At 47.8% G+C, this 6,000-nt stretch overlaps 1 non-coding gene across 1 annotated transcript; it reads left to right on the top strand.

The window, feature by feature from the left end:
* The first annotated feature begins 283 nt into the window (after nucleotides 1-283).
* On the top strand, nucleotides 284-356 carry TRNAF-GAA (transfer RNA phenylalanine (anticodon GAA)). Its single transcript has one exon. It is a non-coding gene; the product is annotated as a tRNA-Phe (tRNA).
* Nucleotides 357-6,000: the final 5,644 nt, after the last annotated feature.

Genomic DNA, 6,000 nt, shown 5'->3' with positions numbered 1-6,000 from the left:
CAGCCCCTTCTCTCAGCTGAGCGTGGGGGCAGGGCGAGCAGGGAATCTGCTTGAGGCTTCTTGCTGCCATGTTGGGTGGCTTCATGGGCTGGATCCAGCCCGCTGGCCTGTATTGCCCAGGCCTGGCGTAGAGGGAACCTTGGCTCTGGGCTGTAGGGGAGGGGCGCTGTGGAAAGGTCACTCTGGCCTTCCTGGGCAGGGCACGACGACGTCCACTTTGTGCAGCACGACTGCCAAACATCCCAGACAGAGAGTTATAGGCCAGAGAATTCCATGCACATCAGCCAAAGTAGTTCAGTGGGGAGAGTGTTAGACTGAAAATCTAAAGGTCCCTGGTTCAAACCCAAGCTTTGGCAGGTGCCAACAGGTGGCAGGAGCCTTCCTGGGTTTGGTCCTTACCTCACCCTGCTTGGCATTGACAAATCAAGATCATCTCATTAGCCCTGCCTCTGATTCGCTGCCTCCTTGACCACTGCCCACCCAGTGCTGGCCCTAGATATGGAACTGGGCTCATGGGGATGTGTTTGGATAATCTCATGTGACTTTACCTGGGGCTAAGCAGGAGGGACATGGCAACGTTTCTCCTTCCTCTGCTGGAGAGGGAGCGAGCCAGCTCATGCCCATGAGCTCACATACAGATGGGGCAGGGTCTGGAGAGGTGATGCAGCTGAATGGAAGAAACAAGGCCATCAGTGTACCAGCTGAGAACCTCAAGTATAGAGCCATGTGATGGTCCCATAGGGGAAGGGATCAGAGGTTTGAAGCTTACAAGCTGAGTTCAAATCTCAGTGGGACCTGCTGGGGGATTGTTGGTTTGTGTAAATCTTTGAGTATTGATCTTCTTGCCCCTCTGGCTCAATTCTACTTTGTGCTTCTTCACTTGCTTCTTCACTTTCTCTATGCAAGGACTTTGGAGAAAAACTCTCAAACCTCTGCTCCAGTGGTGCAATGGGTCAGTGCACAGTATTTATAAAGCAGTGTGTATAGGAGACATGCTGAGGTTGTGAATTCAAACCTCACCTGGAGCAGTGGTTTCTAGTTCCTACTGGGCTGCCCCTTTCCACTGATTGCTGTGGGAGCTGGAATTTCAGCTCAAAGGAATCTGTCAGTCAAAATTCCCCCTTTACATATTATGGCCTCATCAGAGTGAATGGTGGGTGGCCAGTATCTAAGGCCAAGTGGTGTCCAGGGCCTTGGTGCCCATTTTCTCCCCTTACCCAGCAGCAGCTGCTGTCCCTTTCAGCCATTGGGTCAGCTCAGGCAGGGAGGCAGGAAATGGGGCAAAGGAGCCGGACAAGCTGAGGGAGGCGGGGAAATTCTGATCTCTGCATCTCCCCTATGTGAGGGTTTGTCTACACGTCATTCCTCTTCCCAGAGAGCAATGCAAATTCTTCTGAGTGAAAGTGCAAATGAAGCGGAGATTTGCATAATCACGTCTGGCTGCTATTTCGAAATAACCTATTTTGAACTAACAGGTGCTGTCTAGACAGTTCTTTGGAAAGAAAACCCTTCATTCTAAATCACCCTTACTCCTTATGAAATGAGGTTTAAGGGTTAGTTCTGACTAAGGGTTTTCTCCCACAATAAGCGTATCTCAACAGAGTTTTTTATTTCAAAATAAAGTACAGTATTTCGAAATAGCACCGGTCTTTGAATATGCAAATGAAGTGCAGGATATTTAAATCCCAGCTTCATTTACAATGTTGAGTGTCTACATTTGCATCCCTCGTAGGTTCTCTGGGCACTGACACTCCCAGGGAATCACAAGGGCACTTGGCGCTGGCTCTCCTGTCCCAGCAATTGCAGTCAGAGCCCTGCCTTGCCTGTGCCTGTCACAGCAGCCTCTGCACCTGCTCCGGGCTCGTGGTTTTCTTCTTCCCAACATCCCTCCCCAATCAGCCTTTTCCTGAACCAGCAGTTCCATGGGTGGCCAGGGGAGGCCTCTTCTGTGTCCCAGAAGGGGACAGAAAAACATGAGCAAAGGGGACAGGAAAACATGAGCAAAGGCTATAGCAAGGCACCACTGGGATTTGAATCGAGGATCGCTTGCTTACAAGACAGGTGCTTTAACCAGCTAAGCCATGGTGCCCTTCTGGGCTACAGCCCTAATATAGAGCTTTTTCAGGATAACTTTTGTATCTGGGAAAAACTCTGCCCCGTCCATGGAACAGGTCAACTTTTTTAGATCAGTTTCCAAAAAAGGTGATGAAGACCCGAAGCGCTTGTGCCAGTACTTCTCCTGTCTCCTCCACCTGTGCCTGTATCCAGACAGAGAACCTGAGCATGGATGCCTCTACCCAGGTCCTGGTGTGGTCTTGCTGTATTTGTGGCTTGCAATTCCCACTGAGTGATCTCCAGGCTGGGGGAGACAACCATTGTGAAAGGTGCCTGCTGGTGGAATCTCTCAGGCAGCAGGTGGGAGAGCTACAGGAGGAGATGGCCAGGCTGAGGTGCATTCGAGGCCATGAGGAATTCCTGGACAGTATTCCTGTGGAGTCCACGGAGGTCACTGTCCTAGGATGTGGGACTGTTGACCAGCCACTTATGGAGGAGGCAGTGGTGCAGGGTGAGACCTGGCAGCTGGTTACTTCCGGCAGCAGGCAGTGTTCCACCCCTGCTCCTAACCCTCCCACTGTGTTGTTACATAACCGTTACACTTTACTTTCAGCAGGAGACAAGGAGTCACCCCCCACAGTGGAGGAGACCAGGCCTTGCACCACCAAGGTTGAGCTGTCTCCTGCCACCACTGCGAGGAGGAAACGTAGGGTAGTGGTGGTTGGAGACTCTCTTCTGAGGGGAACGGAGGCACCCATCTGTCGCCCTGACAGCTCATCTTGAGAGGTATGCTGTCTGCCAGGGGCCCGTATCCGAGATGTTACGGAGGCATTGTCGAGGATTATCCAGCCCTCTGACTACTACCCCATGCTACTCATCCACGTGGGCACAAATGATACTGCCAGGTGTGACACTGAGCGGATCAAGTGTGACTACAGGGCTTTGGGAGTACTGGTGAAGGAGTTTGGAGCGCAGGTGGTATTCTCTTCTATCCTTCCTGTCAAAGGTAGGGGCCCGGGCAGAGAGAGGTGCATCCTGGAGGTGAATGCCTGGCTGCGACGATGGTGTCACCAGGAGGGATTCGGCTTCATTGATCACGGGGTGCTCTTCCAGGAAGGACTGCTTGGCGGAGATGGAGTTCACCTTTCCAGGAGCGGGAAGGCCTTGTTTGGACACAGACTGGCTAACCTTGTGAGGAGGGCTTTAAACTAGGTTTGTCGGGGGCAGGTGAGCAAAGCCCACAGGTAAGTGCTGAATGTGCGGGACTGGGAGATGGGTTGGAAATGGGGGGGTCTACGGCCTATAATGGCAAGGAGAAAGGAGGGTCAGGGCACAACAGGGAGGCAAGATCAAATCAGTATCTTAGATGCCTATATACAAATGCGAGAAGTATGGGAAATAAGCAGGAAGAACTGGAATTGCTAACCAATAAATACAACTATGATATCATTGGTATTACAGAAACCTGGTGGGATGGGACGCATGATTGGAATATTGGTATGGAAGGGTACGGCTTGCTCAGGAAGGACAGACAGGGAAAAAAGGGAGGAGGGGTTGCCTTGTATATTAAAAATGTACACACTTGGACTGAAGTGGAGATGAACGTAGGAGATAGCCATGTAGAGAGTCTCTGGGTTAAGCTAAAAGGGGTAAAAAACGAGGGTGATATCATGCTAGGAGTCTACTACAGGCCACCTAGCCAGGTGGAAGAGGTGGATGAGGCCTTTTTTAAACAATTAACAAAACTATCCAAAGCCCAAGATTTGGTGGTGATGGGGGACTTCAACTATCCAGACATATGTTGGGAAACTAACACAGCGAGGCACAGGCTATCCAATAAGTTTCTGGACTGCATTGGAGACAACTTTCTGTTTCAGAAGGTTGAAAAAGCTACCAGAGGAGAAGCTGTTCTGGATTTGGTTTTAACAAATAGGGAGGAACTAGTTGAGAACTTGAAAGTAGAAGACAGTATAGGGGACAGTGATCACGAAATAATAGAGTTCATGATCTTAAGGAAAGGTAGAAGGGAGACCAGCACAATTGAGGTAATGGATTTCAGGAAGGCAGATTTTGATAAGCTCAGAGAACTTGTAGGTAAGGTCCCATGGGAAGCAAGACTGAAGGGAAAAACAACTGAGGAGAGTTGGAAGTATTTCAAAGGGACGTTGTTAAGGGCCCAAAAGCAAACAATTCCGCTGTGTAGGAAAGATAGAAAATATGGCAAAAGACCAGCTTGGCTTAACAAGGAGATCTTGCACGATCTCAAAATAAAAAAGGAGTCATATAAAAAATGGAAACTAGGACAACTAACAAAGGATGAATATAGGCAAGCAACACGGGAATGCAGGGGCAAGATTAGAAAGGCAAAGGCACAAAATGAGATCAAACTAGCTACAGGCATAAAGGGAAACAAGAAGACCTTTTATAAATACATTAAAAGCAAGAGGAAGACCAAGGACAGGGTAGGCCCACTGCTTAGTGAGGAGGGAGAAGCAGTAACAGGGAACTTGGAAATGGCGGAGATGCTCAATGACTTCTTTGTTTCGGTCTTCACCGAGAAGTCTGGAGGTGTGCCTAACGTAGTGAATACAAGCAGAGAGAGGGTAAGTTTAGAAGATAGGATACACAAAGAACAAGTTAAAAATCACTTAGGAAAGTTAGATGTCAGCAAGTCACCAGGTCCTGATGAAATGCATCCCAGGATACTCAAGTCGCTGATAGAGGAGGTATCTGAGCCTTTAGCTATGATCTTTGAAAAATCATGGCAGACAGGGGAGATTCCAGAAGACTGGAAAAATGCAAATATTGTGCCCATCTATAAAAAGGGGAATAAGAACAACCCAGGAAACTACAGACCGGTCAGTTTAACGTCTGTCCCAGGGAAGATAATGGAGCAGGTAATTAAGGAAATCATATGCAAACACTTGGAAGGTAATAAAGTAATAGGGAATAGCCAGCATGGGTTTGTGAAGAACAAGTCATGCCAAACTAATCTGATAGCTTTCTTTGATAAGATAACGAGCCTTGTGGATAAGGGAGAAGCGGTAGATGTCATATACCTAGACTTTAGTAAGGCATTTGATACGGTCTCGCATGATATTCTTATTGATAAACTAGGCAAATATAACTTAGATAGGGCCACGATAAGGTGGGTGCATAATTGGCTGGATAACCGTAGTCAGAGAGTTGTTGTTAATGGTTCTAAATCCTGCTGGAAAGGGATAACAAGTGGAGTTCCTCAAGGGTCTGTTTTGGGACCCGTACTGTTCAATATCTTCATCAATGATGTAGATATTGGGATAGAGAGTACGCTTATTAAGTTTACAGATGATACCAAACTGGGTGGGGTTGCGACTTCTTTGGAGGATAGGGACATAATTCAAAATGACCTTAGCAAGTTAGAGAAATGGTCAGAGGTAAACAGGATGAAGTTTAATAAAGAGAAATGCAAAGTGCTCCACTTAGGAAGGAACAATCAGTTCCATACATACAAGATGGGAAGCGACTGTCTAGGAAGGAGCATGGCGGAAAGGGATCTAGGGGTCATAGTGGACCACAAGTTGAATATGAGTCAACAGTGTGATGCTGTTGCAAAAAAAGCAAATATGATTCTAGGTTGTATCAACAGGTGTGTTGTAAGCAAAACTCGTGAAGTCATTCTGCCGCTCTACTCTGCACTAGTTAGGCCTCAGCTGGAGTACTGTGTCCAGTTCTGGGCGCCACATTTCAAGAAAGATGTGGAGAAATTGGAAAGGGTGCAGAGAAGAGCGACAAGAATGATTAAAGGTTTAGAGAACATGACCTATGAAGCCAGGCTTCATGAACTGGGCTTGTTTAGTTTGGAAAAAAGAAGATTAAGGGGGGACATGATAGCGGTTTTCAAATATCTAAAAGGGTGTCACAAGGAGGAAGGCGAAAATTTGTTCCTCTTGGTTTCTGAGGACA

This window comes from Pelodiscus sinensis, chromosome 25 (assembly GCF_052426305.1).
Source record: "Pelodiscus sinensis isolate ZL-2025 chromosome 25, ASM5242630v1, whole genome shotgun sequence".
In the NCBI taxonomy this organism is placed as follows: Eukaryota; Metazoa; Chordata; order Testudines; family Trionychidae; genus Pelodiscus; species Pelodiscus sinensis.
Note: the sequence above shows the minus strand (reverse complement) of the source record. Positions and strands in the feature narration are given on the sequence as shown.